Source organism: Parasteatoda tepidariorum, chromosome 6, assembly GCF_043381705.1.
Source record: "Parasteatoda tepidariorum isolate YZ-2023 chromosome 6, CAS_Ptep_4.0, whole genome shotgun sequence".
Lineage (NCBI taxonomy): Eukaryota > Metazoa > Arthropoda > Arachnida > Araneae > Theridiidae > Parasteatoda > Parasteatoda tepidariorum.
Window position 1 is genome coordinate 4,450,334 of NC_092209.1, and position 12,313 is coordinate 4,462,646.

A 12,313-nucleotide genomic window follows, 5' to 3' on the forward strand; every position below is an offset into this window, starting at 1 on the left:
GCATAAGTAATTATCCACAGTAAGTATTTTTTTAAATAATATTCAAAATTAAAGGTATATTGCTATAATAAAAAATTTTATGAGTTCACAACCGTAATTTCGCTTACCAAACAGACTGAAATGTTAAATACAATTTATGTTTTAAATAAATAATCTCGAGATATTGAAGCGATAAGATATTACTTGGTTAAAAAACTTCATTCACTTAAAAAAAATATAAAACTTGAAAATAACAGTCGGCATGTTTTAAGCCCTCTAAAATAGGTTCTCACCTTTATTTTTCCATTTTTCGGTTGCAACTTAACGTTTTATATTTCAAATCACTTTTTTTTCTCATTCACGTCTGGAAAGTCGTGAAAATGAGCTCCTATTTTAAAACGCTTGAAACATGTCTACCGTTATTTCCAATTTATATATTTTAGATGCAAAGTAAGTTTTTAATCAAATTATAATTTATTCATGTATCTTAAGTTTTTACTCCTTCAAGAAATCTATTTATAAGAGTATATTATTGTAATTTGCACCGAAAATACAAATTATAAAACAGTTCAATAAGTTTGTTTTAAAATGTACCAATCATAGAATTACGTTTTAATAAACAAACAACTCTTTTAGCTTCAAGCTCTTAATTTAGAAAACAATTACTAGTAGAGTAGAAGACAAATATTTCACCTTTAATGGTGGTTACAAATATCATAGTGGAAAACAATTCGCGATCGCAACGAACTATAGGGGGCGTTGTTGTATGAGACGCTTACCTGCGATTTCCATATGAACCGTCATTCAGTTACTCTGGAGACGTCGTTAATGTAGCGTGTAGCATTGCAACGTTCCTTCTTTAATGTGGCTTATTAAATTTAAAAAAGAAAAATGCTTGATCTTCTTTCTTGTACAACCGAAAACAAAATGGTATCTCTTTTTATTAGAGAAGGAATATCCAAAACACATCGGAAAAATATTTGTACATTAACAGAAAAAAATATGTATATTCTTATAAGAGTTAAAACCTAATGCCCGAGAAATAGTATTACTAAATTTAATGATATAACATGAAAGGCCCATTTAAACTTTACATTCTATAGTTTTAAGAATCATATTAGTTCAAAAATTAAAATGAACAAAAAGTATACATAAGCCTCATAATTTTATGAAATTTAATTTTGTAAACAACGTTTTTTGACAACAATTTTTATCAAAAAATTTCAAGTTTCAATAAAAATCATTATTTAGAAACTAAGAAACGTAAAATAAAGAATGCTGACGAAAAAAAAAAAAAAAAAAAAAAAAAAAAAACAATTCTTTTTTGTCGCCATTTTTAGTGCTACGAATATTCGTCTTTGGGATTTGCCAAAAACAAAACAAGATGCAATTTTATTTTTTCAGGAGGGAAATATTTTACCGAAAAAACGAAAATGTACCAATTCCCACAACATAAAACTTTATCTTGGCAAACGTACGTTTTGGAAATGTTATTTCATTTGGAATCTTATTCATCAGAGTTCATATGGCGATATGATTGTTTTGAATCTATGCTAAACTCTATATCGGCTCATTTTCCACCGAAATCCAATTAACTATTTTGATTTTAAATAAAGTGTTTTATTTTATGAACTGTCGCAAAAATTTTAAGTGTAGATTGGCGGCACTTAAAAACCGCCAAATCTGTAGCGGCGGTGGCGTTAATACGTCGTAAGTACCGAATTTTTATTCCATACTTTTCTGAATCATATTATTTCAAACATTGGAATATACAAGAAGTATACATAAACACATAATGTTATACCATTTAATTTTTCAAAAGTATTTTGAGAACAATTTTTATCAAAAAATTATAAACTAAAAAACGGAAAATAAAGAATTCTTAGGATAAAAAAAACGATTTTAAGAATTATTAACATTGAAATAAAAACTTTCATATTGTTTCTTTTTTTATTATTCTTATAGTTCTTAATCAGACGTAAAAAACCATTCTGTAGAGAACCATCATCAAATGAAAAAAAAATATTTACAAGCAAATTTTTTATTGTAAAAATCATTGCACTTACCTGATTTATGATTCCCGGAGAATTCCAAAATGATAAGTTCCTTGTTTGAAAACTTTATTCTCAAATAATAGATACATAGTTTATACCTTCATTACTTTTAGATAACATACTACACAGCAAAATTTTATAATTGATATGAATTTGAATATGTAGCTAAAAACAGAATAGCTGAATTCTAGTTGAACTTATTCTTTCAAAATTAAAAAAAACTTACCAAGAAAACGATTTAAATTAATTAAGAATCAGCACAAATGGCACTATTTCAAGTAACTTGGATAATTTTTTATTGTTGTTTTCCGAATTATATGGATACAGAAATATATACTATTCTATAACGAAGAAGAATATGCTATAACTATTACAATTCTGTATGTTCTGAATTCATATTTATTCACTGGAATGACGAAAGCAATGTTGACTTCACTTTAATTCGTAATGAATTGAAGACAGAAGAAATGCATTTTACCTTAATACACACATCTGTAACAGTATCCGAAATCGGAAGTCATCAGTTGCAAGTTTGTTGATAATAGAAATTAAAAATTATTGAGGAATTTTTCTTCAAATGTTTGGCGTGTTCTGTTCCTGAAAGATTTACTAATATTCTGGAGATTTTTTTCAAGTTCTTCGGCCTTTTCCTTAGGGAAATTTTGTTTCTTATTTGCTGCTAAAAAATGGCGTCTGATTCAGTCAATGACTTGGATGGAACTAAATGAAAACGTGATAAATTAATGTCTGATATTTACAGGCTCCCGCTAGACGGCGTACTCGAGCGTTGCGATCGCGAATACAATTTATGACTTTTATTAATAATGATAATGACAACCAATGTGAGAAAACTGCATTCTACCAAGTTATTTTCCGGCCTATAAAAATGCACTGACAATATTGAGAAACTGTGAAGACCATTTGGTTTTTATGTTTTAAAGAAATATCAAAATGCAAATAAATTACGGCAGAATTATGCAATGATAACTTTCTCCTTGATAATTTAATAAAGATAGTTTGAAGCAAACATTGTTTTATTTTAAAATAATGAGATGCTTGCAAGTAATGTAGTATTAGGTATCTCGATCCTAATAGGTTGCAGAAACGTGACATTTGTTCACGTTAGCTACTGTTTTTTGCATTCTATTCCGAGTAAGTCAAACCCCTCAAGTATCAGTTCTCTTAAATGACACATTTTATATTCTTACACAAAGATTATTTCACAAAGATTTCAAGTCTTTCACTGTATATTTCTTACTTAAAAAACAGACATGAATGACCAGCCATGATTACGAACATAGACAAACTAATTATACATTGAAGTATAATTAATCACGGTTAATTATACGAAAATATATCACGGTTGCAATAAAATACATTAACAAATAATAAATCTAAATGTAAGAGGCGTAGACAAGAAAGAATTATATTTCAGCAAATTTTTTGTGTGATACGGAGCTGTATTTAATTAACTTTATGTTAATTAACATTCTAACTTATGTGGAAGGACTTTCTCAACTTTAACACGTTAGTTTGCTTTTATGCTATAGCTGGAGCTGATGTCAGCTGCTGAGTTGGAGCTGATGTCATTCACATGTATTGGTATCTATGATCATCTAGAAGTGCAAGTACCCAACCAATTGTAGTATTACATTATACTGAATAATTTTCAAGGCATGATTACAATCTTTACTTACCACCACAAAATCCAATTTACTATTCAAAGGTTAAGGTTGTTAACGGTTCTTGTGATGTCTAAACCTATTATAACCTAGCATATTGTACGCATAAAATAAATGACACTTATTTTTTCAACAAGGAGATATCCCAAATATATAGTAAAAACAAGGCTCTTTTTAACATTAAAATATAAATTAAGTTTAATTGTTAAATCTGATTTATCTTAGTCTTTTGTTGCCGCAGCTGTGAACATACAAATCAGGGTTGTTTTAAATACGTGTTATCTTTCGTAAGCGTTATTTTTCGTTAAATTTTGAAATAGTGAATTTCTGTTAGTCAGAAATGCCTTTTAGAAGATGAAAGAGACATTATCAATAGTTCACTGATTTTAACACTAGATTTACGGGACGCGTCATTTTGACGCATTTCGAGTTTTGTTAGGAAAATTACAAAACCAGTTTGAATTTTTATTTTATCTCTTGTAATGACTTTTATCCATTGATCGACATAAATATAGATTGAAATCTATTTTCCTCAAAAGCGTTGAAATATTCAAATTCTCTTTGTGGTATACCTATCTCTACGCATATGCGTCAATTTGACGCGATCGTAATTTAGACAAAAATGTGAGTAAACATACAAGCATCACATCAATAATAAATAGGAATGTACCGACAATACTTCGATCCGACATCGTTTTCGCAAATGAAATAAGCGATAAACAACTGTTGCCGATAAGCAATAATAGAAAGAACAAACGCTGAATGTCAATGGTTGTCAGATTTTGAAGGTTTCAGTTGCTTAGTTCGAGTATTGAAAAATAAAATACTAGAATATTTCTAAACATATATCTCATATTTTCATTTTTTTTCTTGCAGTATATAATTACACTGCTTTCTAAGTGCAGAGATGCCAACAAGCCAAAATAATTAAATATTTATTCGTATATATATGTGTTCGTTCCTGCGTCAAATTGACGCGTGTTCGTAAAGATAGGTATATAAGAAACGTCCGTAAATCTAGTGATGTATTCGTTCATGCGTCAAATTGACGCGTGTTCGAGAGATAGGTACATAAGAAACGTCCGTAAACCTAGAGTTAAACGTTGTCGTGTAAGAAGGTAGGTGGACTTTCTTTGGAGAAGGTGGATTTTCTTTTCACGATATTGCAGAAGACAGGGAAGAAATGTATCCACTGTGCATGATTGGAGATCGAAATGGGCTGCAGGTGGCGTAGAGCAGAACTCTTTTCCTATGGCAACACTTCACATTCTTTCCCCATTAGCGTGTGGAAAGTCATAGAGGAAGGAAGTACGTTAGTTTCTCTCTTGATTTTCACATAGATTAAAATCTTTTAACTCGAAAAACTATATGGAACTGAAAACTACATTAAACATAGTTCTAGGGAAAAGTATCATAGAAATTTTAAAAAATATTTTTATTAAATAAAAAGGAAAAATATTATGAAAAGGGAAATTATCGTAGTACATTCCTATACAACTGAAAAGAGGAGGAGAGGGAAGGGAGAAGGGCTAAAGGCATGAAACCGGTCTCTCCCCAGATGGCGTATTCGAGTGTTGCGATCGCGAATTGTGAGCAGCCGTGGTCAACGAAAGGTACTGTTTCAAAAAGACCGGGATTAAGCATCGCCTCCTATAACTGAAAGCCTCCACACGATTTCTTATGGGAAGTTAAATCAGACAACAATGAAGGTATACTAATTCACGAAATAGCCATTTAATGCAAAATCTAGAAAAAAAAGGAAAGTGGAAGTGCCCAGGTTCGAATCCCAGCGATAACTAGTCGATACAAATTCTGTCGACACAAAATATTATTTTTTTTCTAAAAATCTGTTAAGATGATAGATTTATTTTTGTAGTAAATAAAAGGTTTTAACGGTAAAAAGAATCAGTCTGATTGCGGATTTTTGTCGTAATCCTTACAGAAAAAACTTGTTTTTGTAAGGCAAGAACCGTAAAAAACGCTAAAAACCGCACGATGCGCCCACTTAAAGCTTGGGGGGGGGGGGTCTAAATCCAAAGTTGTGAAAAATCCAAGTGCTAAATCCAAATTTGATGAAAAAAGGATATATTTCTGTCAAAACGTTAATCAATCGTACATGTTTTGATCAAAGTATGCAGATTTCGAAATGGTTATAGTTCATTGACAAGAGACTTCCTTCAGATGTTACTAAAGTACTTAACGGAATGAAAATCCGACCAATTGTTCAAAAGTTGTAAAGATGATCCTTTTTCTTCTTCTTTTTTTTTGTTGATTTGTGCTTGCAGCTCAACTAATGAAAAAGTATATAAATTCTACAAACTAAATTTACTTAACTCTTTAGAATAATTAAAATGAATTCTATGCGTCATCTGTAATAGTGTTTTTTTAATTCCAAAACGTTCTCTATGGAATCTTTTCGTATTAAGATCTACAGTTAGAAAGAAGAAAAAAAAAAAGGATTGCCTTTATAATTTTTGGACAGTTGCTACGATTATCATTCAGTAAAGTACTTTGGTAGAATCCAGTCCTGCCAACAAATACAATTTTTATAAAACATTTTAGAGAGTGGTAGACATTTAAAAGTCAAAGCCTTCAGAATTTTCGATAATTTTGCCAGCATTTTTAAAACCTCACCTGGATAGAGCTGGATGTTGGATATGTAGGTTTCCTCGGTATTTGGCGCGTAGAGCGACCAACCGATTAATCTTATACTGGTTTGATTTGATTTGATTTATTGAAATTACATACATTTGCTGACTTGTGTGCTCAATATAGGCTTATAAGTCATTGTCAAGTATAAAATGCAGATAGAACAATTCAGAGAAAGGCATCACAAAGAATACATCCAGGGTTACGGCGGGATTCGAACCCGCTACCTCCACGCTTAACAGAGATACTGGTTTGTTCTGTGCTCATAAGTCATGAAGAAATAAGCTTATACTGGTTTAAAAAAAAAGAAAAACAATGATATAATCATTTGTAATATTTTGATATGATACAATCTGACATGAGGAATGCGGTTACTGGGCTATATTTAACACTAGGTTTACGGACGTTTCTTATGTACCTATCTCTACGGACACACGTCAATTTGACGTATGAAAGAATTGTGATTCTTAATTTAATAAATTCAATTTTGTAGATTTTTATCCACCACTATTTCTAAATGATTTGTAGGCCTATATAATTCACCACTTCATATATAAAATTTACTTTGTTGCTATTTACCATTTTTTTAATTATTTCCGCGTGTCCGGAGCAGTTGGCATCTCTGCACTTAGAAACCAATGCATGTGTATATTACAAGAAAAAAAATGAAGATATGAGATATATATTTATGAAATATTCTAGTATTTTATGTTTCAGAACTCGAACTAAGCAACTGAAACCTTCAAAATCTGACACTCTGACATCAATTGACATTCTGCGTTTGTTCTTTCTATTATTGCTTATCGGCAACTACTTGTTTTATTTGAGATAACGAATAGAAGTATTGTCGGTACATTCCTATTTATTATTGATGTGATAATTGCTTGTTTAATTAAACTTTTGTTTAAATTATGATCACGTCAAATTGACGCATATCCGTAGAAATAGGTATACCACATAGAGAATTTCAATATTTCAACGCTTTTGAGGTAAATAGCATTTAATATATATTTACTTCGATCAATGGTTAAAAATCATTACAAGAGATAAAATAAAAATTCAAACGGGTTTTATAATTTTCCTTACAAAAGTCGAAATCCATCAAAATGACGTGTCCCGTAAACCAAGCGTTAATGTAGTCGTCTATTAAGCTGATGTTTAGTAAATAATTGAAGTTCGAGGCCGTACAGCTTCTAGCGTCGCTATAGAATTTACAGTTGAGTTTGGCAATGAATCTTCTATGTCTAGATCCTTCCTTAGCAGTCTGTTGCTGATAGCTCTTGGGGCACCAGTCATGTATCTTAAAAATTTTCCTGCTGTGTATGACAATTTTTTCTTTAAATTATCACTGATAGTGGTTAGGGCGGGGCTAGCGTAGGTAAGAATTGGTCGGATGGCTTGTAGGTATATTGTTCTTTTATTTGCTAGGTTTAGCTTTGAATTTTTATTTAAAAGTGCTTTTAGTGCGTAGAACGCACCTCTGGCTTGATAGAGCTGCAACAAAGTGGTATTGCATATGAACTTTTAAATCATTTTTGTGTAGTGCTGCGGAAAATGAGTTTAAATGACTAAAAAATAATACATTAAACCATTAACTTAGATACCACTAGAATAATTTTTTAGAAAAAGCTTAGGATGTTGAATGCCCTGTAATATCTGAAAAAACCTCTTTAACTATGTATTACAGTTGACTGCAACAGCGGAGGAATAAGATTATTATGACCAAACATGCACTTTTTTTGAAGAAACATATCTTTTTCTCATCAAATTGAAAAGATGGCTTTTTATAGTTTAAACTCTATAACGGTTAAAAAATTTCTTACTCAAATGTAATTTTAATTTCACGTGTTTTTATATCTTTTGAATGATTGGTTAAACTACAATAATTCTTTCCGTAATCTTTTACAATAGGGAATTTAGACGAATTAAATAATTATTCGTAATTAATTTGTTAATGTTGGGAAAATTTTTTAATAAAGTATACAAAATTTAATAAGTTCAGAATTTTCAGTTTTTATTAGACCAAAATCTAGGTTACATACCATTTGCTCAATGTAAAAGTGCTTTAAAATTTAATTTGAAATATTGATTATAGAATGGTATTGAAATGGCACTTCATGCAGCGATTAAATCGCCAAATTGCAGTACTTCACATTATATGTCATACGAGTAAACCTATAAATGAAAGTAATCGAAAGTAACATTCTTGAACAATGAAATTAAGAAACACACTTGTTCTGAAGAATTTTCAAACATGAATACTGATTGATAGTCATTTATATTTTAATTAAAATATTCGTCGACCTGACAGCAGGGCTCGAAAAACAGCCCGTCCGCTCGTCCTCGACGGTCAAAAATTCTCCGCGGACAACGAATTTCTCGAATCCGACGTCCGCGCGGACGGCCATTTTCTCGTTAATGTTCGTGATACATTTTCAATTTTTGTTATCTTACAAGAGTCTTGTAAGTTACAAGGCAGCAAAATGACCCACAATACAGCAACATACTGCGCATATATTGATGTTTTCTCTGTCTGGGAGTACTGCAGCGGTTGAAAGGGGCTTTGTAGCAATAAACTTACAAAAAAACACAATACGTACTGGTCTTAAACAAGAAGCTTTAAAAGCAATAATGAACATCTACCTAAATGGAAAACCCCTTTCAGATTTCTGTTCAGAAACCTCTGTAAATCATTGGCTTGATTGTGGAACTGGCAAACGTCATATTTGATTCATTTAAAAAACGCAGTACCCTCGGATAACTTGACATTCCAGATAACTTGACCCTTGTCATTTAAATTATTTCATAAAAAAAATACTAGGTTACTATTAGTAACCTAGTATTTCTTTTATTACTGTATAATGTAATCCTAGTAACGACTAATTCATTGTGCAATTTATATAAATGCTTGTAATAAATAGGAGAAAATTATATTTTTATTTATTTAAAAGCGACGGGTTAGTTTCAACGGAGGACGGGTGCATTGTTGGATAAGCCTGAGTTTTTTCGAGCCCTGCCTGACAGTGTAATGACCTCACATCAAAAAGGTCCTGGGTACGAATCCCGGACAAGTAATGGATTCTTTCATTCTTTGTACTATCTGTCGTAGCGTTGACCCTCCTAATATGGGGTCCCTGAAAGAGTGACCAACAAATCTGCCCTATTGATACCTGAATGACGAGTGTCAATCGGGTGGGACATGGAAAAAAAAAGTTTTAAAACATTCTTCCAACCGTCTGCCTTCTTTATCAAGTAACATATTCACTCAAAAAAACAATTTTTTTTCCACGATAGCTCTACTACTTTTAAATTTTACAGTATTCCGCTTTACGTATCTGGATTTAGTAAAAAGTCTCTTTAGTCTCTTAAAAGGCAGAGCAACTGTAATTTAAATTATAAAATTTTTGCACATTTGTTAGCAGAGGGTTTGTTTAGTGTTTGAATTAAATACTGATAAAATATCGAAGAAAGGCTTGCGCAGGGTTCCCACGTTTTGGAAATTTTTTTAAACTGGTAGCAAAAATGATATATAGATGCTTTAAGCTATCACAATAAATATTTGTTTTAAATGAAATAAATATGGGAGCACAAAATAACTTAAAAATAATTTCGTAATTCCCAAATGAAAGATAAATTCAAGAAATTTTCAGAAGACTTGAAAAACCTTAGATATCACTTATTTATTTTTTTCTTGGTCGTTGTATTCTTGTGTGTATAATTTTTAAATGTTAAGAAGAAAAATTCTTTTTTTTTTTAGGTAGCTACCAACTATCACTCTTTCCCCCCCCCCAAAAAAAAAAAAATATGCGTTATTAGCACGATTCCAAAACTTTTGATCTCGTCAGGTTCCGGAGTCGGGAGAGACAATACTGACAGCTGAAAATTTTGATGTCTGGATTTTGAGCCCGCCATTTTGTTTTTAAGTCATAAGACAGCTCGTGGTGGAAAGGTCTCACTCTCTGGTCGTAATTCACAGTCGCATTGCAAAGAATCCACGTCATTAGAAGAAATCATTGCTATCTGTGGGATATCGAAAAGATATATTCCACCAGTTGAACATGAACATATTGACGATCCTGTAGAGTTTTACACTCAGTTTGATGCAGAGGAGTTGATTCGTTTAAATAAATTACTTGGCAAACTGCTCATTCAAATAAGCATCAAGTCACCCTGGAGACTATGGATACTCATACTTCCTAAAAGTGACAAATGCAGCTTATCACGTCAGATGGAACACGAAAAACTTTCAAGCAGAAGAAAACAAGGAGATGAATAAAAAATCCATTCAAGTCGAATCAATAATGACTGAAACTAATCCAAGCACTGGCGACATAACCATGGAAAATAAAGATGAAAACCTGAATACAACACCGAATACAGAAATTGACACAGACATCAATATTAACAATAATACAGAACCACCAGCAAAGAAAAGAAGAAAGAAGAAGAAAAAGCAAAATGCAGTCAAAACAATTGAAGATAATTCTACACTCATGTCTACAAACAGCTGTCTTTCTTCTAGTTAACATAACTCAACAGATGACGTCACTATCTTGCCGACAACAAAACCTAAGGAGGATACCGACAAAGTACGGGATCCGCCCAACAAACCTGAAATAACACTGCAAGCCAGATTTACTAAGGTTTTAGTCCTGGGCCTGCCTGTGGACTTAGATACAGATGCCATCAATTCAGAATTACAGAAAAACAATATTGAAACCATTAAAATAGTGCAGTTTAAGAATAGAATGGGAGAGGCCAATCGGCTCCTTCCACTTCTTCTCATAATCCTAACACAACGGCGAATCACCATAGAGTATTCAAAGTCAACAACATACAGCAGATCCCGATCAAAATCGAACGATTTCGAGGAGGTCGAGGACCTATACAATGCTACAACTTCCAAAATTATGCACCTGCAAGGTGTGTAAAATGCGCTGAAAACCACAGGTCTCATGAATGCAACAAAGACAGAACAACACCTCCAAAATGCTGTAATTGTTACAAAAAGCACACAGCCAACTATACTGGGTGCGAGACCCGCCCAGCAGAAGGAGCCCCCGAGCAACATCAAATTCGACGTCTAAACTTGCTCACCGATTAGTGTCATTAATCAAAGAATTACAAGAATTGCTCAAAAATGAGGAAGTGTTCCGCCTTCTGAGGGGGATCATCGGGGAAACATCTCAATCCCAGAGAGCTTTATTTTTATTTTCAAGACTCTAAAGTTAAATTCACTGAATTTTTCACAGCAGACTGACAATTTATTGCCCAATTCCGGCCCTTTTATTATAACATTGAACTCTAATTCTTAGACCTTTAATACACTGCTTAATTAAACATGTTTAGAAATTAATTCAGTCCAATCAAATTAAAGTTGCTTACGTTAACCTCTAGATGGCGCCACTAAAGCTCGCCAAAATTTCAGTAAATGCTTATATTTCAATTCATGTTTATATATTACGATGTATGTTTGTACTTATTTATCAACATGTTCAATTTTATTCAATGCTCAAATATCAATTGTACTATTTATATATCTATGACAATTAATGTATATTTCTCAAATCATGTCTATACATACTGACTAAATTCAAATTGTTAGCACTTTTTCAAAACTACAGATGTTTAATTTATCAAACAAAGAACTTGACTCTTGTATTAGCTACCACAATGTTGCTAAGCACAAAATGTCTGTAACTCAATTTGTACATATTTTCAAGGTGAATGGGATAAGGGGCGCTGCGCGGCTCAGGTTGCCCAGTTTTATTTAATAAAGGAAGGAAGGAACAATTCCAAAACGATGCTTTACCCAAGTCTGTTCTACTAATGCCACAAATTGGCGACATTCCATATTTTTTGCTAAATGTTTATTTGTCTCCGCGGTCACCCCCCCCTCTTATTTTAAAATGTCAGAATTTGATAAAATTTGGTTTCAGGAATTATTTT